Source organism: Pogoniulus pusillus, chromosome 10 (assembly GCF_015220805.1).
Source record: "Pogoniulus pusillus isolate bPogPus1 chromosome 10, bPogPus1.pri, whole genome shotgun sequence".
Lineage (NCBI taxonomy): Eukaryota > Metazoa > Chordata > Aves > Piciformes > Lybiidae > Pogoniulus > Pogoniulus pusillus.
The window spans coordinates 13,899,380-13,925,396 of record NC_087273.1 but is presented as its reverse complement, the minus strand read 5'-3'; the positions used below and the strand labels follow the sequence as shown (position 1 = coordinate 13,925,396).

The window sequence follows — 26,017 nt, the reverse complement described above, 5'->3', positions numbered from 1 at the left end:
ATGAATGGTGACTAGCCCATGCTGTCATAATGTGTTTCTCATCTGTTGGTCCTTTCAGGCTGTCCCTCTGAGTTTAGGTCCTGATCTCAATTAGTCACAGTGGTTATAAACATTTGGAGCTGGCTGATGATTACTACAGTATCAGAGATAGGGACAGCTCCTGGGTGAGAGATGAGGTCTCCGGGGGCTGCTTTGCATGCCTGTTTGACATTAGACATGGAACAGTGGGTGAGTGCAATGCAGCACATGGAAAATACCACACCCCCCCCCCCCAACATTTCTTTCAAACCATTATTTTATTCCAAATGATTTCAAGATTCAAACAGAGGTCATTGAATTAAATACCAATGTGGCATAAGAAAGAGAGAAAAAAATCTCTTAATCTGGTATTAACAGACTTTCAAGTGTGTTTTTAAGTACCTAGAACTAAGTTATGCTTCACTGAAATTTTACCATTGGCTTCTAGAAGCTAAAACTCTATTCAGTTTCAGTGAATTTTAAGTGCTGCTTCACCTTAGGAGGCTTTTTCCTATATGCTTTTGGAGACCTAGCTCACATCCTTGCTTGAAGTCCAGCTGTGTTCTATCCAATTTTGATGTAAATTAATCACTATTATATCACTATGGAGAAATTTCAGTGAAAAAATAGATCCATTTAACTGCAGAGTCTCTTGATCATAGAATCATAGAACCAACCAGGTTGGAAGAGAGCTCCAAGATCATCCAGTCCAAGCTAGCACCCAGCCCTAGCCAGTCAACTAGACCATGGCACCAAGTGCCTCATCCAGGCTTTGCTTGAACACCTCCAGGGATGGTGACTCCACCACCTCCCTGAGCAGCCCATTCCAATGCCAATCACTCTCTCTGGCAACAACTTCCTCCTAACATCCAGCCTATACTTCCCCTGGCACAACTTGAGACTGCATCCCCTTATTCTGTTGCTGGTTGCCTGGGAGAAGAGACCAACCCCCACCTGGCTACAGCCTCCCTTCAGGTAGTTGTAGACAGCAATGAGGTCACCCCTGAGCCTCCTCTTCTCCAGGCTAAACAACCCCAGCTCCCTCAGCCTCTCCTCATAGGGTTTGTGTTTCAGGCCCCTCACCAGCTTTGTTGTCCTTCTCTGGACACATTCCAGCACCTCAACACCTCTCTTGAATTGAGGGGCCCAGAACTGGACACAGTACTCAAGGGGTGGCCTGACCAGTGTTGAGTACAGGGGAAGAATAACCTCCCTTGTCCTACTGGCCACACTGTTCCTGATCCAGGCCAGGATGCCATTGGCTCTCTTGGCCACCTGGGCATACTGCTGGCTCATCTTCAACTACTATCTACCAGTACCCCCAAGTCCCTTTCTTCCTGGCTGCTCTCCAGCCACTCTGTCCCTAGCCTGTAGCCTGTTGGTTGTTGCCCCATTTTCGATTTCTAGTACATGAAAATGCAACTACCTGACTGGGCCACTGAGGAAACACATCTGCTGCCTCAGCATGAATTTTAGGGAATCCTCTGCTTATATTTCTTGACATAAACTATTCCATGTAGTTTCACTGCATTCTGCCACTGAGAAGTGATATTTTCTTTTGTGGCTGGTGAAGTGAGTTTGAAAACACTTTTTGAGTCAGAGAGCAGTGAGTAAGCATGAATATATTCAGGAAGAAATGTGACAAGAAGCAGAGCTTCACCACTAATTCCATGTATTCCCATGAATGAAATTGCTAAACTGCTAACTGTTTAAGATGAATATAGCAGAAATGATAACAAAAGGAAAAAGGATCTTTGCTGTCTGCTCAGATTATAAATATAGCACTCGGTGTCAGACTGAAGGAGGCATATTCTTAAAGAGATTAAGGAAATCTCTGTCCCAGCAGAGATTGTAGAGAATCAGGCATTTCATTCTGGACCTCACAAGTTTTGTAGAATTACAGATTTAATAAACAAACCATTTCATGTCTCTGTAAGGAACTTAGAGGGGATTTCACAAGTCAAACACTGACGACCCTTGCTTTGACTGTGGTGGTAAAAGTAACATCTGCCTCAGATGTTTTAACAACAGACTGTTCAGATCATTCTCTTAGCTACGGCTGGAGACTTGACAGATACAAGCCATGCTACTCTTCCTTTCAATGCTTGTATCTCTCAGCTGAACTAAACATTACACCAAGGACATTCAAGTTGCAGTTTACCTTTTGGATGGTTCTGTCAATTACAATAGCTTTTGTGGTTTCCTAATTAAAACAATAGCACAGAAATAAAACCACAGCCTTCCCCACGTTCACCAGGCAGGTAACCTGATCATAAAAGGAGATCAGGTTGGTCAGACAGGACCTGCCCCTCATAAATCCATGCTGGCAGAGCCTGGTCCCTTGGCTGTCCTGTAGGTGCTTTGTGATAGAACCATAGAATCAGCCAGGTTGGAAGAGACCTCCAAGATCATCCAGTCCAACCTATCCCCCAGCCCTAGCCAGTCAACTAGACCATGGCACTAAGTGCCTCATCCAGGCTTTACTTGAACACCTCCAGGGATAGTGACTCCACCACCTCCCTGGGCAGCCCATTCCAATGCCAATCACTCTCTCTGGCAAAAACTTCCTCCTAACATCCAGCCTATACTTCCCCTGGCACAACTTGAGACTATGTCCCCTTGTTCTATTGCTGGTTGTCTCTGAGAAGAGACCAACCCCCACCTGGCTACAGCCTCCCTTCAGGTAGTTGTAGACAGCAATGAGGTCCTCCCTGAGCCTCCTCTTTTTGTGGCTAAACAACCCCAGCTCCCTCAGCCTCTCCTCATAGGGTTTGTGACCTGTTGTATGACCTTGCCTGGCACTGAGGTCAGGCTGACAGGTCTGTAGTTTCCTGGTTCCTCATTTTCGCCCTTCTTGTGGATGGGTATCACCTTGGCAGCTTCCATTCTCTGGGGACCTCTCCAGTGAGCCAGGACTGTTGATAAATGGTGGAGAGTGGCTTGGCCAGCTCAGCTGCCAGCTCTCTCAGCACCCTAGGATGGATCTCATCTGGTCCCCGCAGACTTGTGAGGATCCAAGTGGCTCAGCAGGTCCTTTACTTCTTCCTCCTGGATTATAGGGAGACTGTACTGATCCCTGACTCCTTCTGCCAGCTCAGGAGGCCATTTGCTCAGGAGACAACCTGTCCCACTATAGAAGATTGAGACAAAGAAGGAGTTAAGTACCTCTGCCTTTTCCTCATTCTTTGTTATGATATTCTTCTCTCCATTTAATAAGGACTGGAGGTTGTCCATGCCCCTTCTCTTGCCATTAATATACTTATAGAAACAATTTTTATTCTCCTGAACAGCCGTGGCCAGCTTAAGTTCTAAATGGGCTTTTGCCTCCCTCACTTTTTTACTACAAGACTTAGCAACATCCTTGAACTCTTCCTGGGATACCTCCCCTTTTTTCCAAAGGTGACAAACTCTCTTTTTTATTTTTCATTCCTTCAGCAGCTCCTTGCCCATCCTGTCTGGCTGCCTCCCTCATTAGCTCATCTTCCAGTGCAATGGCACAGCTGCTCCTGCACCTTCAAGAGTTCTTTCTTGAAGTAGGTCCAACCTTCCTGGATCCCTTTGTTTTTAAGGGCTGTTTCCCAAGGAACCAGGACTGCACCCCTTGTAGGCTCATGTAACAGCTGACATAAGAAGTTGTCCTCCACACACTCTAGGAACCTTCTAGACTGCCTCTTCTCTGCAGTGTTCAAGTCCCATCAGCTGTCTGGCATGTTAAAGTTGCCCACAAGAACAAGGGCAGGTGATCTTGAGGCAGCCTCCAGTTGCTCAAAAAATAATAAATCAACCTCTTCTGCCTGGTTGGGTGTTCTGTAACAGACTCCTTCCATGATGTCAGTCTTGTTGGCCTTCCCCTTAATTCTCACCCATAAGGTGAGATCCTGATCATCCTTAATTTCTACCTCCATGACATCCAGAGCATCCCTAACATACAGAGCCACTCCTCCACCCCTTCCCCCTTGCCTGTCTCTCCTGAGGAGTCTGTAGCCATTGATTACAGCACTCCAATTGTATGAGTCATCCCACCACGTTTCTACGATGGCAACATCATAGTTTTCCTCCTGCACCAAGGCTTCCAGTTCCTCTTGTTTGTTGCCCATACTGCGTGCATTAGTGTACATGCACTTCAGCTGGGCTGCTGCTTTTACCCCTAGCTCTGGCCTACCACCCTCAGTCTCATTCCATTCATCTCTAGTGCTGTCATGTTTAACCCCCTCCCCCTTCCACTCTAGTTTAAAGCCCTTTCAACAAGCCCAGCGAGCTCATGTGCCAGGGTCTTTCTCCCCCTCTGAGTCAGTTGTATCCCACCTGTTGCTCGCAGACCTGGGGCCATATAAAGTTCCCCAAGATCAAAGAATCCAAAATGTTGTTGGTGGCACCAGCCCCTGAGCCACTTGCTAACCAGGCATGGTTTCCTGCTCCTCTCAGCATTCCAACCTGTGACTAAGGGTATGGGTGAAAAGAGTCACTCCAACAGTTCCATGTCCTTCTTGTGCTGGGGGCTCCAGAACTCCCACAGTACTCCAGGTGGGGTATCAGGAGAGCAGAGTAAAAGGGCTAAATCTCCTCCATTAGCCTGCTGGCCACACTGCTCTTGCAGCCCAGCACACAGTTGCTGTCTGGGCTCACATTAAACTTTTCATCAACCCAGACTCCCATCTCCTTTTCCTCAGGGTTGCTCTCAGCCATTCACCACCCAGCTTGGATTTGTGCTTGGAATTGCACGGACTCAGGTGCAGGACCTTATACTTGACCTTGTTGAGTGTCATGAGGTTGGCCTGGGCCCACCTCTCCAGCCTGCCCAGGTCCCTTCATTGCTGTTTCCATCAGTGAAGCTCCGTCTTTGTCCATTGTTCTGTTTCCTTGTCTCCTCTCAGGCACGCAGATTTACCCGTGGATCTCTCACCACCAGAGGTACTTAAATTCTTTCAGGTCTACTGAAATCTTTGGTGCCAGGCATTTCTTTAGTAGTTCTACAATTATAATGGCTCATAAAATATTACAGGAGTGCTAGCTTCGGTCAAAATTTCATCTAGGTGCTTGGTTAAATCTTTTGAGTTCACAGTTGCAAGAGTTTTGTGAAAGCTCTGCCCTACAGGATTTATTTCCCTCAGGAAGGTTAAAAGGCAAGTCTCATACAAGACACTCAGAAAACAAAGCCAAACAAGGAAAAGACAGAAACAGCTTGAGGAGCACTGCAAACTTTGTTTTAGTATAAAGAGATAATAAACAATAGCTTTCAGGGTCTTATCATGATGTAGTGTCTGTATTTCAACACATGGTCTTTGTAAAGAGAACAAAACTGGTTTATTAAAGCAGCAATGACAATGAAGAATGCATTTCCCCAAATCCTCTCTCATGGTCAGAATTTATTTTGCCCAGCATTTACCACAACAAAAGGTGAAAGCTTTGGTGCAGTGATTGTGGAATCTCAGGGAGGCAGTGTTCAGTTGAGCACTCAGTCCTCTGCTGTGATAGTTTGTGGAAGTTCCTTGCAGGTGTTGATCTGTTGGAAGGTAGGAGAGCCCTGCAGAGGGCCCTGAACAGGCTGGATGGGTGAGCAGAGGCCAATGGGATGAGATTGAACAAGGCCAAGTGCAGGGTTCTGCACTTTGGCCACAACAACCCCAAGCAGCACTACAGACTGGGGACAGAGTGGCTGGAGAGCAGCCAGGAAGAAAGGGACCTGGGGGTACTCGTAGATGGTAGGCTGAAGATGAGGCAGCAGTGTGCCCAGGTGGCCAAGAGAGCCAGTGGCATCCTGGCCTGTATCAGGAACAGTGTGGCCAGTAGGACAAGGGAGGTTATTCTGCTCCTGTACTCAGCACTGCTCAGGCCACACCTTGAGTACTGTGTCCAGTTCTGGGCTCCTCAATTCAAGAGAGATGTTGAGGTGCTGGAATGTGTCCAGAGAAGGGCAACAAAGCTGGTGAGGGGCCTGGAACACAATCCCTGTGAGGAGAGGCTGAGGGAGCTGGGGTTGTTTAGCCTGCAGAAGAGGAGGCTCAGGGGGGGCCTCATTGCTGTCTACAACTACCTGAAGGGAGGTTGTAGCCAGGTGGGGGTTGGGCTCTTTTTCCCAGGCAACCAGCAACAGAGCAACAAGGGGACACAGTCTCAAGTTGTGCCAGGGGAAGTATAGGCTGGATGTTAGGAGGAAGTTGTTGCCAGAGAGAGTGATTTGCCATTGGAATGGGCTGCCCAGGGAGGTGGTGGAGGCACCGTCCCTGGATGTCTTCAAGAAAAGACTGGATGAGGCACTTAGTGCCATGGTCTAGTTGTCTGAATAGGGCTGGGTGCTAGGTTGGCCTGGATGACCTTGGAGGTCTCTTCCAACCTGGTTGATTCTATGATTCTATCTCTTCCTCAGTAGTTTCTCAGGTTTCCTACCACATGAGCCACTTCAGTACTAACTGTGGCTCATGGCCCTTTCTTATGTGGAAAATATCTACTCCATCATGAAGGAGCTGAAGTAAAGAGCTCCTTTGGTGACTGTAAGGTCCTTTGAAGTTTCAACAGTTGTAGTATGTGCTTACAAACTAGCAAAACTCTCTTTTGAGCCAGAGCTACATGTGGATGTGCAGTGCCCATTTTGATTTATTAATGCTCTGAAAGGGTCTCTAATCTTTAGGGTAGTGATATTATTTCCAAGTTCCAGGGCATATGTATTTAGCTAAACATCAAGAATTTGGGTTAAGAAAGTGAATAAGTATGACCCTACAGTACTGCATAAGAGCCCAACAGAGGAGATCATTTAAAGTGGGATTGCAAAGCAGCCTTCACAACCAGTGAGGGGTGTCCTACAGAGGCACAGGATAAAAGTCTAATGAGGGTGACACTATTTTAAAATGATCACTCTGTGGCACTTAAGTTCCCTGTAGTGGATCCCAAACCCCTTTTATGATATTAACCTCCCCTCTACAGACCCGCTGCAGCACGAGCACTCTTTCTTATGAGGTGTGGCACAGCACTGGGTGATGGAGCAAACGGTTAGAGAATCCACCCAAGAGGCAGAAGTGTGGTTTGGTGTTGGCCTGCTGCCCTCCACCCGAGGAGCTCCCAAGCTGGTTCTGCTCTCAGATGGTTGCTCCTCACAGAAGAGCTTCATGGCTCCTTGTGCTAGTTTGAAGCAGGCTAGAATGTTTTGGTGAGAGAAAGTAGATAATTGGCTGTGAAAGGAGAACAATAGTTATGTCTCCTTCCCTCACAGTCTCGCTGAGAGGTATGGGAACAAGAAAGTAAACATTAGATAACACTTTTCGCCATTTTCTCACTCTGCTGCTGGCTTCTGGTCTCAGCTGCAGCTCCCTAACCTCACTGCCACTAACCTTGCTGCTGAACCTCTTTTCTTCTTAGGACTGGGGTAAGGTTGAGAGGGGCAGGGGGAAGGCGCAGGGGTGGTTGAGAGCCCCTCCTGGGGACTCAGGTTTCTGGGAGGGGAGTTGTGTTTCTGTATTACTTTTACCTTGTATATTTCTGTCTATAACTGCATATACTGTAAATAGCTGCTTGTATATTGTGCTAGCTGTAAATAAATAGCTTCATTCATATTCCCAGAGTCCGGCTGAGTTAGCTGGGGTGTTTCTTAAAGTGTGGGGGGGCAGGGAACAGCCAAACCACCACACTCCTTGGCTTTATTGACCCAGTATCTGCTGCTGTGACAGCTGTGCTGTCTGTGTCCCTTTCCTCCACCTCTTCCCATCTCTTAGGCTAAATCAGAGATACAGACATCTGAGGTGTTTTATTTCTGTTCCTTCACAGGCTTTCAGGCGATGTAATTCATATCATCTGTATTCAGTCCACTTCAGTCTCTTGTACTGACATCTTTTGCAGCCATCCATACTTTGTATATTGGAACTGTGCCCATTTTCTCATCAGGCTCCTGTCCAGTCCTCAGGATGAAAGGTAGGTGGTCTGTACACCAGTATTTTACCTTATCCAGACTCTCTATTTCCCCCAGACTGCAACTTACTCTAGAGTAAGGCAAATCTGAGCACAAATGATGATTTCTTAGCTCCGCCTAAGAGCCTATGATCTTGTATGGGTTTGGATGTCAGAGGAATTTGAAAACTTCTTTGGAAAACAAAGTGTTAGCTTTCTTACATCAAAATCATTGAAACAGATTGGGAAGTGAAATGCATGCGTACAGTTTGCTTCTTCTTGTGGTATCTCAGAATCAACGACTGGAGAAATCTGTGCATTATTTCAGACATATTCCAGATTATTCTACCCAGTTGATGCAAAGCCACAAAGAAAAGGTTGACAGTGGCTTAAGGTTTGATGATGATCTGGCAAGATTTTGATTTTCTCCTACTGTACTGCCAATAATGAAGCTTAGACCTGGGCTGCCCTTTGTGAGGACCACTTCAATGACAACAAGCAATGGCCCAGGTAGCAAAGAAAGCCAATGGCATCCTAGCTTGTATTAAAAATGCTGTGTCCATCAGGAGCAGGGAGGTGATTGTCTCCTTGTACTCTGCTCTGATGAGGCCAGACCTTGAGTATTGTGTTCAGTTTTGGGCATCTCACTACTAGAAGGATGTGGAGGTGCTGGAGCCAGTGCACAGGAGAGCAATGAAGCTGGGGAGAGCCTAGAGAATAAATCTTATGAGGGGTGACTGAAGGAGCTGGAGATGGTTAGTTTGGAAAAGGGAAGGCTGAGGGGAGACCTCATCACTGTCTACAGCCACCTGAAAGGTGGCTGTGGAGAGCTTGGTGCTGGTCTCTTCTCACAAGTAAATATTGATAGAACAAGAGGGAATGGCCTCAAGCTGCCACTGGGCAGGTTTAGATTGGACTTTAGGAAGATTTTTTTCCCCAGCAAGAGTGGTCAGGAATTGGAATGGGCTGCCCAGGGAGGTGGAGTCACCAACCATGGAAGTGTTTAGAAGTCATTTGGACGTGGTGCTTGGGGCTATGGTTTAGGGTGAGCCTTGTAGAGTAGGGATATCAGTTGGACTTGGTGATCCTGAGGGGCTTTTCCAACCTGCATGTTTCTGTGATTCTGTGATCACAGCATTATGGTTGGATTGTTCCTGCTGTACTGCTACTTCCAAAGGTGCTGACTAAAATGATGAAAGGTGAACCAAAAGGTTTGCACTGTCCATCCAGGCAGTGGGTTTACTTCATACCTCTAGTTCCTCACATGTATTTCAAGTGATGGGCAGGATCAGGGCCAAGTGATTCATGCAGCAGAGTCCAACCTGGCAAAGAGTAAGGAGCTGTCTCTGAAAAATGCTGAGGTGGCTTTTTATGTTACCTCCCATACTCTTAGCTCTTCATTTCATACTTTCACACTTCTTAATTTCTGGAGCTGGAGAGGACTGTCCCACGATCTTAGGACAATATTTTCTTTATGCAAATTTACTTCTGTAGAGAATTTTAATCTCTGCCATTGGCATTGACAGACGAGAGCTAAAGTTTCATTTAAACTATCTAGCTCTAACAGAGCATACATCACACTCTGCTGTGTTCATAGGATAATGGTACTTCTTTTTAGTGACATTTAACTTGAAAAAGTGTAAAACCCAGGCATGCTAGTCCCTTCCATGGTGCCTTCTTAGGAACAACTGTATTGGAGCAGTTAGCTTTCTTCACAAGGTGCTGTGCTAACAGGAATTTCGGTGCAAGGTTGTTTTACCTTACTGGATTTCAGCTTGAAACTAGTGCTTGTTATTGCCTTAAAGGGAATGTAATTGTTCATTACCACAACTAAAATGAATCCCCTAGAAACAGTAGCTGCCAGCTGGTTTCAGGGTTTGAAACTCTTATAAATTGAGATTTCTAATTATTTGGGGAAAACCCCAGGAGAGTCTTATTTTTGTTACATGCTACCCCTGTTTGCAGGACTTGTATGGATGTGTTCCATCTCCAGTAAAAAGTTAACATTATGCTGCAGGTGTACAGCACACACAATCTGTAAAATACAAATGAGAGCCTCACAGGGTTCTGCCATGGTCCATTTTTCATAGCTTACAGTGCTGGCAGCGAATGTATGTTCTAAACCAGCACTGGGCTAGATGTCCCTCTCACTTTGCATGGGAAGAAGTGACCAGGTTTAGGTGAGGAGCACAGATTATCCTTTCTCCTATTGGCTGTCTCTCCATTCCTCACCCTCTTGCCCCAGAGAGGGAAGTGCTGCATTGCTGCACCTGTGAGAGGGTAGTGGGAGGCAATTTTTATATCCTACTTTCATAGAATCACAGAATCAACCAGGTTGGAAGAGACCTCCAAGATCATCCAGTCCAACCTAGCACCCAGCCCTAGTCAGTCAACTAGACCCTGGCACTAAGTGCCTCATCCAGTCTTTTCCTGAACACCTCCAGAGACGGTGACTCCACCACCTCCCTGGGCAGCCCATTCCAATGGCAAATCACTCTCTCTGGCAACAACTTCCTCCTAACATCCAGCCTATACCTCCCCTGGCACAACTTGAGACTGTGTCCCCTTGTTCTATTGCTGGTTGCCTGGGAGAAGAGACCAACCCCCACCCGGCTACAACCTCCCTTCAGGTAGTTGTAGACAGCAACGAGGTCCCCCCTGAGCCTTCTCTTCTCCAGGCTAAACACCCCCAGCTCCCTCAGCCTCTCCTCATAGAGTTTGTGTTCCAGGCCCCTCACCAGCTTTGTCACCCTTCTCTGGACACTTTCCAGCACCTCAGAATCTCTCTTGAATTGAGGAGCCCAGAACTGGACACAGCACTCAAGGTGTGGCCTGACCAGTGTTGAATACTGGAGCAGAATAACCTCCCTTGTCCTACTGGCCACACTGTTCGTGATGCAGGCCAGGATGCCATTGGCTCTCTTGGCCACCTGGGCACACTGCAGGCTCATGTTCAGCTGCTACCCACCAGTACCTCCAGGTCGCTTTCTTCCTGGGGGTACCAAGATGTACCAACCTCCTCATCTCCAGCAGCAGCAAGCAAAGTCCCACAGATAAATTAATGTCAGCACAAAAAGCAGTTGCTGACTATTTGCCCTGGAGCAGGCTGCCCAGAGATATTGTGGAGTCTCCTCTGGAGACTTTCCAAACCCATCAGGATGCGTTCCTGTGCGAGCTACCCTTGGTGATCCTGCCTCGGCAGAGGGGTTGGACTGGATGATCTGTGGAGGTCCCTTCCCACCTCTAAAATAATCATAGAATCAAAGTTGAAAGGGACCATGAGAATCATCTATTTCCAACCCCCCCCTGCCATGGGCAGGGACACTTCACACTAGATCAGGTTGTCTAGAGCCTCATCCAGCCTAGCCTGAAACACCTCCAGGGATGGGGCTTCCACCACCTCCCTGGACAACATGTTCCAGGGTCTCCCCACCCTCATGGTGAAAAACTTCTTCCTAACATCCAGTCTGAATCTACCTATTTCTACATTTGTTCTGTTCCCCCTAGTCCTATCACTACCTGACATCCTAAACAGTGCCTCCGCAGCTTTCTTGTAGGCCCCCTTAAGATACTGAAAGGTCGCAATAAGGTCATCTTGGAGCCTTCTCCTTTCCAGACTGAACAGTCTCAACTCTCAGTACTCGTAGCAGAGCAGCTCCAACCCTCTGATCATCCTCATGGTCCTTCTATGGACATGTTCCAGCACATCCATATCCCTCTTGTAATAGGGTTCTGTGATAGACCAGGGCAGTGACTGCAACTTGCTTCACCCTGGGAAAGATCTGAGCTCCACTCCTCTGGAAAATTACAGCTTTCTGATTACTTCCTAGCTCCCAAGTTAAGATAGTGGAAAAGGGCTCTCCACTTCCACTTTGTTGTTGTGAGAGGAAGGGTGTTATGTTTGTGAAGTTTTATTTTCTCTCCTCCTGTCTCCACTCCTCCCTTTCCTCCTTTTCCACACTGCATACCAAAAGAGATGCAGGCATCAGCTTTTGACAGCTGTAGAGAAATAAGGCAGCAGATATTATTTACAAAACATTCAGTCAAAAGCTGTCAATCATCCAGAGTTTTTAAAAGGGGCTTGACAGGTTACCTAGATTTAGTAGTTGACTAAATGCACCAAAGTGGAATTAAACTGCCTGCAAGTATAAATGAAACTTAAACCATTCACTCCACTGCCAGCTAATTCATAGTCAATGTTTGGGTCTTTTTCCCCCCAAATTTCTTGTTTTCTTTAATCTTCCATTTATTGCTTTGCTAACATGAGCCACTTCCAGTGAAATAATGCAGCTCAAGAATGCCCCAGCAAAGGCTTTTCAGGTATTTGCTGGGGTTTGTGGTTTCTTTTTAATGTGTTTCATATTTTTTAGCAAATTTCCTGGTACAGAAGCATGCCTGCTGCCTCTGGGGGCTGATCAGTGTGAGGAAAGGGAAAGCACAGGCAGTAGGAGCAGCTGCGTTCTGGAAACAGCACATTTTCATCGCCCTTCACTGGAGACCCCAGGCCTTGGCACCAGGGAGTCATATCCAGAGTTGTGGAGAGCTCTGAGGGAATGGTCATATGCAAAAGTTCTCTAAGAAAAGTGCCCCCACATCACAGTAGGGTGGAGGCTGGGAACTGATAAGAGCAGCGAAGGAAAAACAGCCTCTGAAGTCCTGGGAGGAAAAGGGAAAGGAGGAGCAGGACTTTCACCCTCAAAAAACTTATGTGTACTTATGTGTTGAGATTGAATTGGAAAAGTGAAAGGCAGAAATCCTTTCTGCTAGACTTATCAGTGGGGCCAGGAAGAGGGGTTGTGGATATCTCCCCGTCCTGGATGGAGGGCTTTGAGATACCTTCTGCTTGTCATGTAAAGCTGCTGCCTGTCCTCCCAGAGCTCTGCAGCAGTGTCCTGAGCTGACCTGTGATTCCCAAACCTGTGGGTATGGATGGTGTCCTAGCCAGGGTACTGCAAGGCCAGCTTTTTCCTTCAGGTTAGGTTTTTCTGTGTACTCCTTATGATGTGCTCCTCTTGGTTTTAGATGACTAAAAAAAAAAGAGCATGATTCTGAAGCCTGAAACTGATAATATTGTCAGAGCTTTTGGCTAGTTTTAGGTGCACAGTGTTTTGACCTAACAAAAGATTAGCTTCCTAGGTCAAGCATGAAACAGGGGAGAACAGAAGTTGAGTGATTAATAATTCCCCTTTCATCAAAGATCCAAGAGTGTGTGGGGTCGATCAGATGGCAGATTTGGAGTGGAGAAGGTTATCAAACATAGAAAGTACTTGATGCAGTAGGATTCTTATTTGCTAAAGAGAATGAGACAGACTCTTTAGATCAACAGCTCTTTCAAGTGCTGAGATCTACAGTGGAGAACATCTGAAGGAGTGAACACCTGAAATGTGTTCATCTGAAGTGCTTGAGCAGTGTTGTGTAAACAGCAAGGTTTTGGTCAAAATGCAGGAGCACGAAGCAAACCTACCTCAAATAAAAGAGGTGTAACTGTGTGTATGAGTTAAGGCAAAAGAGGCTGCTGCTTTGTATGTCGATAAAAACAAGTCTAACCCCAGTCTTGCCAACCCTAGGTGTGTTTCAATGAAACACAACAAGCCCTGTGAGGAGAGGCTGAGGGAGCTGGGGTTCTTTATTCTGGAGAAGAGGATGCTCAGGGGAGACCTCATTGCTCTCTACAACTACTGCAAGGGAGGCTGTAGCCAGGCAGGTGTGGTCTCTTCTCCCAGGCACCCAGTGACAGAACAAGAGGACACAGTCTCAAGCTGCACCAGGGGAGGTTCAGGCTGGATGTTAGGAAGAAAATCTTTACAGCAAGAGTGATTGGCATTGGAATGGGCTGCTCAGGGAGGTGGTGGAGTCACCATCCCTGGAGGTGTATAAGAGGAGGCTGGATGAGGCACTTAGTGCCATGGTTTACTTAATTGGAAGGTGTTGGGTGATAGGTTGGACTCAATGATGCTAGAGGTATTTTCCAACCTGGTTAACTCTGTGATTCTGTGAAACTCATGGTGGCATTTCTATCTTTTCCCTACTGCTGCAAATTGACATGTGAACTTTGTACCCTACGATGAATTCTGCCTTTGTTCATTAGCATGCCAATGTGACTGGTCTAACAAGGCCACAGAGCCAAATCTGACCTTAAACAGTTGATAGAGGTCTTGTAAAATATATGGTTTACCAACAGCTGCGGCGATTCTGCAACAAATATGTTAGTGTGTCAGAGGAGTGGGACACAAGTTTGTTTAAACAAATCCAATAAAGCTGTCATGGGAAACCCAAGGAAGTGGGTCACCAGTTTCCTGATAATATTTACAACAGCCCATAGATAAGAGAACTGGAAAGGAGGCCTCTCTTTCTTACATGGTTAATGCAGAAAGACGGATTGCTGTAGGATAAACTCTGATGTCATACCCTAGCTTTGTCACACAGACCATCTGGGCAAAGACACATAATGGTGTGGGATTTCAGGCAAACACACGATGGTTAAGATTAAGAGGTGGAAGGAAAGAAGTGGGTGAGTGATAGAATTCTGTAAAGCACATATTCTCAGGGCAAAAGGGGGCCTGTGAGCAAAGAACCCTGTGCTGTAAGAAGCACATGCCTCATTCCTCTGGCTTCAATGTGGAGATGCATAAGGCAGCTATCACCTGTTGATTTCAAGATCTGAAGCAAATCAGAAGCTGGCCTGATGGATCTGGACTTTAGCTTGGAGAAGAGGAGACTGAGGGGTGACCTCATTCATGTCTTTCAATATATAAGGGGTGAGCACCAAGGGATGGAGCCAGGCTCTGCTCGGTGGTGCCCAGTGACAGGACAAGGGGCAATGAATGGAAGCTGAGGCATAGGAAGTTTCATTTAAACATGAGGAGGATTTTTTTTCACTGTAAGGACAACAGAACCTTGGAACATCCTGCCAAGGGGGATTGTGCAGTATCCCTCTCCGGAGATATTTAAAACCTGCCTAAACGTGTTCCTGTGTGATCTGGTATAGATGATACTGCTCTGGCAGGGGGGTTGGACTGGTTGAGCTTTTGAGGTCCCTTCCAGCCCTGACATTCTGTGATTCTGTGAAATGATGTTCTTTAGTGTATCACACAAGGGAGGTTATTCTTCCCATGTACTCAACACTGCTCAGGCCACACCTTGAGTACTGTGTCCAGTTCTGGGCTCCTCAATTCAAGAGAGATGTTGAGGTGCTGGAACGTGTCCAGAGAAGGGCAATGAAGCTGGTGAAGGGCCTGGAACACAAACCCTATGAGGAGAGGCTGAGGGAGCTGGGGGTGTTTAGCCTGCAGAAGAGGAGGCTCAGGGGGGACCTCATTGCTGCCTACAACTACCTTGAAAGGAGGCTGTAGCCAGGTGGGGGTTGGTCTCTTCTCCCAGACAACAAGGGGACACAGTCTCAAGTTGTGCCAGGGGAAGTATAGGCTGGATGTTAGGAGGAAGTTGTTGCCAGAGAGAGTGGTTGGCATTGGAATGGGCTGCCCAGGGAGGTGGTGGAGTCACCATCCCTGGAGGTGTTCAAGAAAAGCCTGGCTGAGGCACTTAGTGCCATGGTCTAGTTGCTTGGAAAGGGCTGGGTCCTAGGTTAGACTAGATGATCTTGGAGGTCTCTTCCAACCTGGTTGATTCTAAGTGGATCACCAGTGGTGACTTTCTCCTTCATTTCATGTGCTGAGTCACATGCAGAAGCATTGGGCTTCTGTGCAGGCCACATGCAGAAATGAGCACCACGAACATCCCATTATACACTGCAGAGCAGATAGGAAGTCTGGGAACAGTTTTAATGAAATGTCAATACTTTCTAAATTCCTAAAATCACTCCTAGTAGCGAATCCTTGCTTCCTGAGTAGAAGTGAGACAGAATAGGAAGTAGATAGCCCTAATTCCTTCTGAGCCTTCCATGGAAAGATGACACAAACTGTGCGCATCCCTTGTTTTTAAATAGCTAAGTAATCAGGCACAGTTGCTGCTTAAATTCAGTGAGTATGTCTTACATGGACAACCTCAGAAGCCTCTAATTTAATGATGGCAAGGGTTAATTAGGAGACAGAAAGGCCCTGCCAAAACTGAATCTACATATTAGCCTAATTTAATTCGCTGGAGTTAGAGAGAAAGCTAACACGAGCCATGCGCCGTGGTGAGAGTAAAAGAGCTTTGAACTGGAAGAACAAATTTTGTCTCTTCCCAATTGTGGCCCTCATAGCATGTCCATCTGGAATATGTTGAGAAGCATTTCTGATAGTGCTTTTCTTCCCACTCACACAATGCACCACGTTAAGCAAGTTGGCAGCAATATATTTCTTTCACTGATTTTGGAGGGGTTTTGCAGTCCCTTGATCCTTACAGGAGAAATATATCAGGGATCAGAGCATCTAGCAGAGCAAAATTCCTTCCTTCTCTTCACCCTCAAACCCCAGATATTTCATCTGTCACTGAGCTGGGTAGACACTTCTAAGGAGAGAGTTCCTCACAACTCCACTTCAGCTGCATATCCTTTATATTTCTTGTAGCAGTGAGGGCTCCCTCACTGACTACTTAGCTTTTTAGCTGATCCCTATCATTTGTGCAAGTTCCAGACTTAGGAAGGATGATGGTGGCCTTTCTATGGGGAAGGACACTGTTTAATTTGTAAGGAATATACTGCTAAAAAGTATGATATGAGGCTTGCTGAGATTTCCTCTTTGTTTGAACCCCTGTCTGCTGTTATTTTCCACTTAACTCCATGTAGGTTTTGATTTCAAATCTTCAAAATGTATTTTATGTTCCTCCCCTGGCCTCCTTTGCAGGACTTTGTTTTGCAAAACAGAGAATAATTCCTGGGTTTGTATCTTTGACAGGAGCTTGAAATGGGGAAAAACCTCTTTAAAACAGGCCAGGGTTTGTAGGAAAAGGAGCTCATTTCTTCTTGTGGCCTAGGAAACTCTACACCTTTTGTCATATACTTCTGCTTCACTCTATTTCTTTGTTTAAACCTTCAACCCAGGTTGAAGGTTTGACTCATGAGCAGCAGCTGCATAAAATCCATGGCAGAAGACCTGGTGCAGACATAACCGTGCAGTGTCATACACTCTAGAGATGAGGAAGACTCATGACCGATGGAGTGCAAACCTCCTTCTGGCTACTGAAAACCTCCCAACTGCAGAACCAAGTTGCACCTACCCAGGCTAGCAGGAAACTTCCCTGACAGAGGAAAACTGTCATAAAACTGGCTTCATTTCTTAGCCTTTGCGTGGTGGAGCAGGGAATGTGGTGGGAAACCAAAAATCACCTAGGGCTGCTCCATATGAGCTATTCTTGGCTGTCAGAGATATCCCTGAGGCTGCCTTTGGTCAGGATGACGCATAAAGTAGTTCTTGAGTCATCAGGGGTTTAAGCAACAGGAAAATTTGCATGGAGACCACTATTTCCCCTCCTGTTCCACACCAGAAGTAGCTGGAATAGACCAGAAATATCAGTGCCCTGTTGGTTTTCAATGTCTTGCTGTTAGACCTCGGAGGGAATGATCTGTAAGTCAGAGATCCTTCATTTTCTGCTTCAGCACTCGTGCATGACAGTACATTTGGGGTAATTTTGTGGCTCAGTTTCTGTGGTGAAGAAAGTCTGAAGGATTCTATGGTAACCTGAAAACTGCCCATGGATGTGCTGCAGGGAAGGAGAGGGGAAGCAGAGCTTTTGTTTGGAAGAGGGAGGAAAAAAAGCCCCAATGATGAAAGCAAGCATGAGCCAAGACATAAAGTCTCATTTTGCTCCCATGTGCTAGTGCTTGAGCAGACTATTGTTCTGGACTCCGAGATTGGTTCTTAATTATGTTGAGTAGTGAATGGTTTGAATTACAGCCACATAGTTTGGTGAGCACAAGCCTGTTAAGAATTTTGGCTGGAGAGCAGCTGCAGGGCTGCTCTGAGCTCACAGAAGGTGGCTGTTGCTGGAGGTGTTTTTGATAGCTAAGAGGCTTGCACACTGCCACCTGAAGTCCTATGCTCGAGTGCTTTATCTAAATCTGCCCTTGTCTTTATTCTGCTCTTTCAATCTGAAATAGAACATCTTGTATTTATTGTATCATCACATTTAGACACTACCATTTTGGAATCTCCCGTGGACATCATCAGATCCAGATGTTTCCAAATGTCATCATCCATAGACTGAAATGATTACAAATGGAGATATATTTCTGTGAGCTGTTGCTGCTCGCTGAAGACTGCCAGTTTCCACTGCCGTGAAGGAGACTTATCTTTATAGTGGGGTAGGGATGGCCCCAAGTTCCATGCTGCAGATTTTAAGTTGCAGCTCTTGTTGCATGAAACCCAAGTGCTTGCAAACTCTGCTCAGTCATAAGTTCAGACCCGTTTCTGAAGAGGTTGCTAATTTTAGCGCGTGTATGGTGATTTTGGGGTTGAGATTACGCAACCTGATTAGGTTTCTCTAAAGAGTAGGATATGAGTTCATGATGCACTCTGACCAAAGTATTAAAAATGCAATTAATTTCCGAGGAGAAACCGTTTTTCCTTCGCATCACTCTGCTTGCCTGAACCATCTGACAGTGGCACTGGTATTTATTATGTCTTGTACACAGCACTGCCTGGTTTGTGAGTGAATACTACTGCCCTCTACTGCAATGAATCCCTAAGTCTTGCTCAGAGTTGCCTGCCCTCTGTTCTAAATGTGCAAAATATACAGAGAAAGGGGTACTGCAAAATATAGGGAAATGAGTTACTCAGATGCCCAGACACACAAGGTACAATGAACTTTATGCTTAGATTAGTGCTAACATAGGAGCAGCAAGAGGGGAAAAAACCCCTGCATTTACAAAGGTGTAAAATAATGTGAGCTTAAATAAAGAAAAAATACAGACTGTGTTTACTTTCAGTCTAGGTTTATAATGATGGAAAGAAAATCACCTTTACTGCTTATTAGCTTTTCATGAGGTGTATTAGACTTTGGTTTGGAATTTCAAGAATGGTGCTTCAGTTTTATTGTATGGAATGGAAGTTTAATTTAGTAGCCTGGCTAATATTGACAATTTCAATAACTCCAGCGTCTGAGGTTTTTTAAGTGGCTGAATAATGAAAGTCAAAACAGATTCAGGTAAAGTTAGTACATAGTAAGAATTTTGTGTGAGTTCGATAACTGAAACAAACTCAGCGATATGGGGAGCTGACCTATTCCGAAAGCAGCTGACCCTACTAATTGCTAATGGGAGGTGATTGCTATCAACACTGGTCAGGCCACCCCTTGAGTACTGTGTCCAGTTCTGGGCTCCTCAATTAAAGAAAGATGTTGAGGTGCTGGAATGCATCCAGAGAAGGGTGACAAAGCTGGTGAGAAGCCTGGAACACAAACCCTATGAGGAGAGGCTGAGGGAGCTGGGGGTGTTTAGCCTGCAGAAGAGGAGGCTCAGGGGTGACCTCATTGCTGTCTACAACTACCTAAAGGGAGGTTGTAGCCAGGTGGGGGTTGGTCTCTTCTGCCAGGCAACCAGCAATAGAACAAGGGGACACAGTCTCAAGTTGTGCCAGGGGAGGTATAGGCTGGATGTTAGGAGGAAGTTGATGGCAGAGAGAGTGATTGGCATTGGAATGGGCTGCCCAGGGAGGTGGTGGAGGCACTGTCCCTGGAGATGTTCAAGAAAAGACTGGGTGAGGCACTTAGTGCCATGGTCTAGTTGACTGGCTAGGGCTGGGTGCTAGATTGGACTGGATGATCTTGGAGATCTCTTCCAACCTGGCGGATTCTGTGATTCTATGACCACAATTATGTTTGCTGTAAGAATATTATTCTCATGAAAGCTTACTGCCAGGTTGACAAGACTAACCTCAAAAAACTCCAGACACAGGAGAATCATCAAAGTGTTCTTCCTGAAAGGTGTTCTTGCTGTTATCGGAGAAGGGATAAAAGCACTTGGGGAGCAAAACTTGTCAGTGCTGAGAAAAACGTTTCATTCATCTGATACATGCATTTGATATGATACATATATAAGATAATGTGGAAAAAGAAAAATCTGTGTTGTAATATTCTTGAAGTAATACTATAGATAGCTCTGAACATCATATGTATGATGCTTGGAATTAGGAGGATAAGAAACATCCTTTGTTGAATCAGAGCTGAAATGAAGAAAACTCACAGAAGTGTTGGGTGTTCTGTACAATTAAGTGATCTGCTAATTCTTAACTGGACCCTTTCTAGGGAGGTTTCCTTGTGTGGCAAAATGCAGTTGCCCCTTGTATCTTTGGTGGAGACCTCTCTCACTTGGTTTAGGGGAGCAATGAATAAAAAAATAACCCAAACCCTTCAGTTAGTTGAATCTCTTTGTAAACTCTCAGGCTTAAAGACTCAAGTTACAACCTGACATGGGTTTTCTGTGAATCCAGCATATGACTTATTTACTCTCAACAATTCTGAACATGGGAAAAGGTTTCCAGAGGACTGAGTTATTTTGGACAGACTGAAAAATCTTCTTGTAACGAAGGACCTGTGGATTTAAATTATTAAAAGAGATTTTGTTTCCAGTCTTTGACAGGATCAGTTGGCCTTCTCCTCAGTCCATTACAAAAAACATGAACCATTGAGAATATAGATGCATTCATCAAGGCTTATGAATATAGTGATTCATAATGCTGTAAAAGGAACATTTCTTTCCTTTTCAGCCACTGAAGCACAAAAAGCAGGCAGTAGGTGGTTTCCTCTCACCAGCCAATAGCTTTCTGTGTTCAAGTAATAGTAAATATGACTTGGGAATAGCAAAACTTGGTAGCATTATTCTGTCTGTCCAGGTCAGGTGTCCACAGAGAGATGATGTGGTGATTCATCACATTATTCTCACAGCACAGAGAACAGAAATGTAAGCTGTAGAATTTGGCAGAGGGTTAAGAAGATATCAACAAAAGAGATGTTAAATATGATGCAGTCTCTCTTCTTCATAGTTGTAGTATTATAGCTGAAATATTGATGAATATATTTCAATATGAATTAATGGTTTATTGTCATTAGAGGTAGTACAGAATCTTTGTTCTTCCTCTTAGTCCTTTCTCTCTCCTTTAAATCCCCCAACCGTTTTTGGGCTGCACCTTGCACAAAATGAGTGCATATTGTGCAAGATGTTTAGGACCTCAGGTGGCTCTTGGACTGCTCTAGGGAAAAAATGGCATGTCAAGTGCTCATCCACAGATGGATGTGGCTCTGAGTAAGTACCCAAACTCACAGAGCTTCCGAATGGCAGCAACAGAAAAGAACCTCTGGAGATCATCCAGTCCAAACCCCCTCCTGCTAGAGCAGGTTGCACAGGATCATATCCAGGTGGATTTTGGAAGTTTCACAACCTCTATGGGCAGCCTGTTTCAGTGCTCTGGTACTTTCTAAGTAAAGAAATACTTCCTTTAGGTTGAACCATCTGTATTCTGGTTTGTGCCTGTTGTCCTTGTCCTATCTCTGGGCACTACTGAAAGAAGTCTCACCACATCCTCTTGACCCTCACCCTTTAGCTATTGATCGCCATCGATGAGATCTCCTCTCAGTCTGCTCTTTTGGCTAAACAGCTCCAGGTCTCTCAGCATTTCCTTGTGAGTTGCTGCAGCACCCTCAACAACTTTTACAGCCCTCCTCTGGATCCTCTCCAGTAATTTCCTGTTTAACTGAAGTAGAGGAGCTTGGACTGTCCTGACAGTGGTATGTAACAGAAAAGCACGTAACTCCTACCATTTTGGACTTCCCTAAGGCATTTGGATGCTCTCTGAGGATCACTTCTGAATTCAACTCCTTCTATGCCAACCGTTGTACAAATGCTGAAGCCTCATGAAAGATTGGGGGGGTGGGAAAGTATTAGATTTGGTTTTGAATTAAGGCTGGAAAGGGATGGCAATTGAACATTTAAGCTGAAGTCAAGGATTTGTACAGGAAGCTGGCCGTTTACCTTCCAGTGTTTACCCCTTGTTGCTGCCTGGTTGTGTGCAGCAGACATTGGGTTGGCAAACTATAGATCATAAATTTTAAGTGAACTCACTTTGGCACTGAGCTCCCAGCATGCTTCATTTTACATGCTTGAGCTGTACAATTCCTGGCGGTAAAAATTGCACTTTGGGGACTTTATGTTCCTTCTACTTAAGACATTGAAATCCTAAGTGGTCATATCTCTCCTGGCAAGCTATAAACTGGGTGCCTGGTTTCTCCTTCCTCATATACCAAAAGAAGGTCTCTATTGACTTCCATCTAATGAGATTCCCTCACTGTGAAAGTGCTGCAGGAGCGAATTGAATCTGACAAGTAACTAACCCTAACCCTAGGGTTAGTTGCAAACTTAACTGAGATTCATCAGCCTTGGCTCTAATGAAGTACAACAATTATGTATCTCACTGGCAACATTTGTCTCCTGGTTGATATTTTTTATGTTCAGAACTTCTATTACTTACAGATGTTTTCTTTCTGCTTATTTAGCAGATTTCCTTTTTTTTTTCTTTCCCTTTTTTTTCCTTTCCTTTTTTTTCTTTTCTTTTTTTTCCTTTCCTTTTTTTTCTTTCCTTTTTTTTTCTTACCTTTTTTTCCTTTCCTTTTTTTTCCCTTTCCTTTTTTCTTTCCTTTTCTTTCCTTTTTTCTTTCCTTTTTTTCTTTCCTTTTTTTCTTTCCTTTTTTTTCTTTCCTTTTTTTTCTTTCCTTTTTTTTCTTTCCTTTTTTTTCTTTCCTTTTTTTTCTTTCCTTTTTTTTCTTTCCTTTTTTTTCTTTCCTTTTTTTTCTTAAGCAATTTCATGTAAATTTGCAAATATTTAGCAAACATTGCATATTGGCACTTTCCAAATGGTGCAAAACTGAACTGGCCCACTTAACATAAAATCTTCTTGCTCTGTAAAATCTGTTATTTCTTGTTGTTTTTAATTAGCATCCCTCAGTTTAATGCACATATGTGGTTTCTTGCAGATGCATCACACACAGCACCGCTAAGTTCTCTGCTTGCATTGCAGTTTGACAGAATCATTCCTAATACCAGAGTGTGATGGTTTGGGTGTTCCCTGCCTCCCACACTTTAGAAATCACCCAGACTAGACTCAGCCAGCTCTGGAAATATGAATGAAGCTTATATTTACAGCTGGCACAATATACAAGCAGATATTTACAGCATATACAGTTATAGACAGAAATATACAAGGTAAAAGTAATACAGAAACACAACAGCCCTCCCAGAAACCTGAGTCCCCAGGAGGGGCTCTCAACCACCCCTTCACCTTCCCCCTACCCCTCTCAACCTTACCCCAGTCCCAAGGAAGAATAGAGGTTTGGCCAGAGGTTAGGAGGCAAAGTGGATTAGCCCAAAATGAAGAGTGAGGTTAGAGAGATGCAGCTCAGCCAGCAGCCCAAGTGAGAGTGATGCCGAGTGTCTTATCTAATGTTTTTATTTCTTGTTCCTACACTTCTCAGCAAGACTGTGAGGGAAGTAGACATCACTATTGTTTTCTTTTTACAGCCTGTAATGTAGTTCTTCTCACCAAAACATTCTAGCCTGCTTCAAACTAGCACACAGAGGGTGAATATTTTTGCTTCATGTTCAGCAAAATGAAAGGATGGTCAATAAATATAATCCAAACATTTGGATTTGTCCATTGCAAAGCCCTGCAAAACTTTACATAAATGCAGGCTGCTCATCTATTAAGAACTGTGGCAGTCAGGGTGTTTAGGGTGGTGCTTTCTGCTAAGTGGACTTAAATTCTGTGCATTTGAGTGATTGAGCTAGCACTAAACCCACATCTTTCTCTATCAAGCTTTTCAGGTTGACTGGATTTGGGATTCATTCCCAGCTCCACCATGTTTTTTCACTTGAACATTAAAATGTCAGATAGAAAGAAAATAATTCACAGCTGTCTTGGGGCTTGCTTCACCCGCCTCTGACATCGGTTTTGTGCCAGCATAGCTCCATCAAAACCCATGATATTAAACTGGTGCTATACTGGTTTAATAGAGTAGGAAATCAGGCCTCAGGGGGGTTTCTGGGTTGCTTCTAATTTTCTGATTAAAGCAGAGTTATTGAAACTCATAAAGCCCATGTAACATTGTTGCTCCGCTGTGGGCTGTCTGCATCAGCAACCTCACTTCATTCCAGGGCTTAAGGGAAATTCCCAACTGGTCTCACCTCTGAGAAGGGACATTCAGTCAAACACTTCAGCAAAGGTTTTATATTTAAATTTGCATATTATTTGAACCTTGTTCTAGAGCCTTGCAAATACAGAGACTCCAAATATTCCATAGGTTTCAGATGTTTTGGCAGATGTGAGGCACCACATCCGAATTCATGCTTCTCTTCCCTACCTCACCTTTCTTCTCTATGCAGTCAACAAAAGTGCAGATTAATACCTAAAATATGTTGAGGGTCAGGAGAAGTCAATATTTGATATTCAAGGGAGAGAGGCTGACTTCTCCTTCCATCTGAATTTCTGCTGAAGAATTGCAGATAGAGTCACAGAATCAACCAGGTTGGAAGAGACCTGCAAGATCATCCAGTCCAACCTAGCACCCAGCCCTACCCAGTCTATGCATATCTACAAACTGATGAGGTCACCTCTCAGTCTCCTCCAAGATGAAGAGCCCCAGCTCCCTCAGTCTCTCCTCATGAGAGAGATTAACCATCCGTGGCTTGTCACTGGTAGTGTGGTTGTGCTGCCACAGTCTAAAGGCTTCCTCAGAGCAGCACTGGCATTCAGTGGACCACATTGGTACAGATGGAGGAAGAGGTAAGGGATTTTGTGTTTTTCTCTCTTGTAGCACTGCTGCTATTCAGATTATACCCCTGAAGTAAAAAATGAAACAAAGTAAAGCAAAACAAAAGTAAAAAAAATAGAAAGGAAAATAAAATTACGTAAAATAAAAGCCCCAAACCCTACCTCCCTCAGCAGAACTTCCCTCCTGGAAATTCATCCTCTACAGGGGTAGGTGAATCAGCCATGTGACATGAGTCCTGTCATCCAGCTGCAATTCCTTTCCCAGCATGGGGCTGTGGGAGGGTGTCTTGCTCTTCCCAAGCCTGGCTGAGCACACACAGGACACTTGCTTTATCTGAGGGAGTTGATGTAGCATGCATGTAGCCACCACTAAGTAGTTCAAGATCATGAGTCAAAGACTCCATAATAGGTTACACTGTTCAAGAGTCATGCAACTGTTAAGAATGTATGTGTGTGTGTGAGGGGTGGATTTCCTTGCCCTTTTGCTGTGCTCTTCTAGCCCTTGTTTTATTTTTTTTCCTCACCAATCCCAAGGGTTAGAAGTGAATTATTTACTAATAAATGCAAACTGAGTTTCCCGTGTCCTGTATGATCCTACAAGCCATATCTTACCACCACTCTGGGCTGGCTCAAAAGAATTGGCAGCTCTTTGACACAGTCATCTGGATTGTTGATGTTTTCTTCTCCAGGAGCAAGAGTTTTCCTTGAAAGCATTGTATTGCTTCTCTCACAAAGAACACTTCATGATGGGCAGCTTCTTGAAGAACCAGCCAGAGAGTTTCCCACAGTGCATTGCAGCGGTAAGCTTTCCAACACAGCATCCAGCCGTCCTGTGTAGGAAGGAGAGGAAAAACCTCTCCTGTAAATAGAAGTGGGGAAACAGTGAGGGGAATGACTTCATGAATTCTTTGCATGGCTCGAAGAAGGCTCAGTCAGGTCTGGTCTGACTCATTGTTGTGGTTTATAATCATGTGTGAGCTGTTTGACAAGGGCAAGGTAACTGAGGGTGCAGTTCTCAGTTTCTCAGCCCTCTGAGAAATGCTAATGACATCAAGTTCTATAAATTAATGTAGCCAGTGTAGCTACACTATAATGTAGCTACTAAATAACATAGCTAATTTCCATAGAAAGTTGCATAGAACCACAGAATCAGTCAGGTTGGAAAAGACCTTTGAGATTGAGTCCTACCTATCACCCAACGTTATTTAATCAGCTAAAATATGACACCAAGTGCCACATCCAGTCTCTGTGAACACTTCCACCACCTCCTCAGGCAGCCCGTTCCAGTGTAAATCACTCCTTCTGTGAAGAACGTCTTCCCAACATCCAGCCTAAATCTGCCCTGGCACAGCTTGAGACTGTGTGCCCTCTTGTTCTGTCACTGGGTGCCTGGGAGAAGAGACCAACCCCTACCTGGCTATGAC

The 26,017-nt window shown here is 45.0% G+C and overlaps 1 long non-coding RNA gene across 1 annotated transcript in view; it reads left to right on the top strand.

The window, feature by feature from the left end:
- LOC135178996 (uncharacterized) overlaps positions 1 to 25,385 on the top strand; it is a 66,279-nt gene extending 40,894 nt beyond the window's left edge. Inside the window, exons 4-5 of the long non-coding RNA XR_010303827.1 lie at positions 7,777 to 7,920; positions 25,283 to 25,385. This is a non-coding gene — a long non-coding RNA (uncharacterized LOC135178996). The remainder of the gene's footprint in view (positions 1 to 7,776; positions 7,921 to 25,282) is intronic.
- Positions 25,386 to 26,017: the final 632 nt, after the last annotated feature.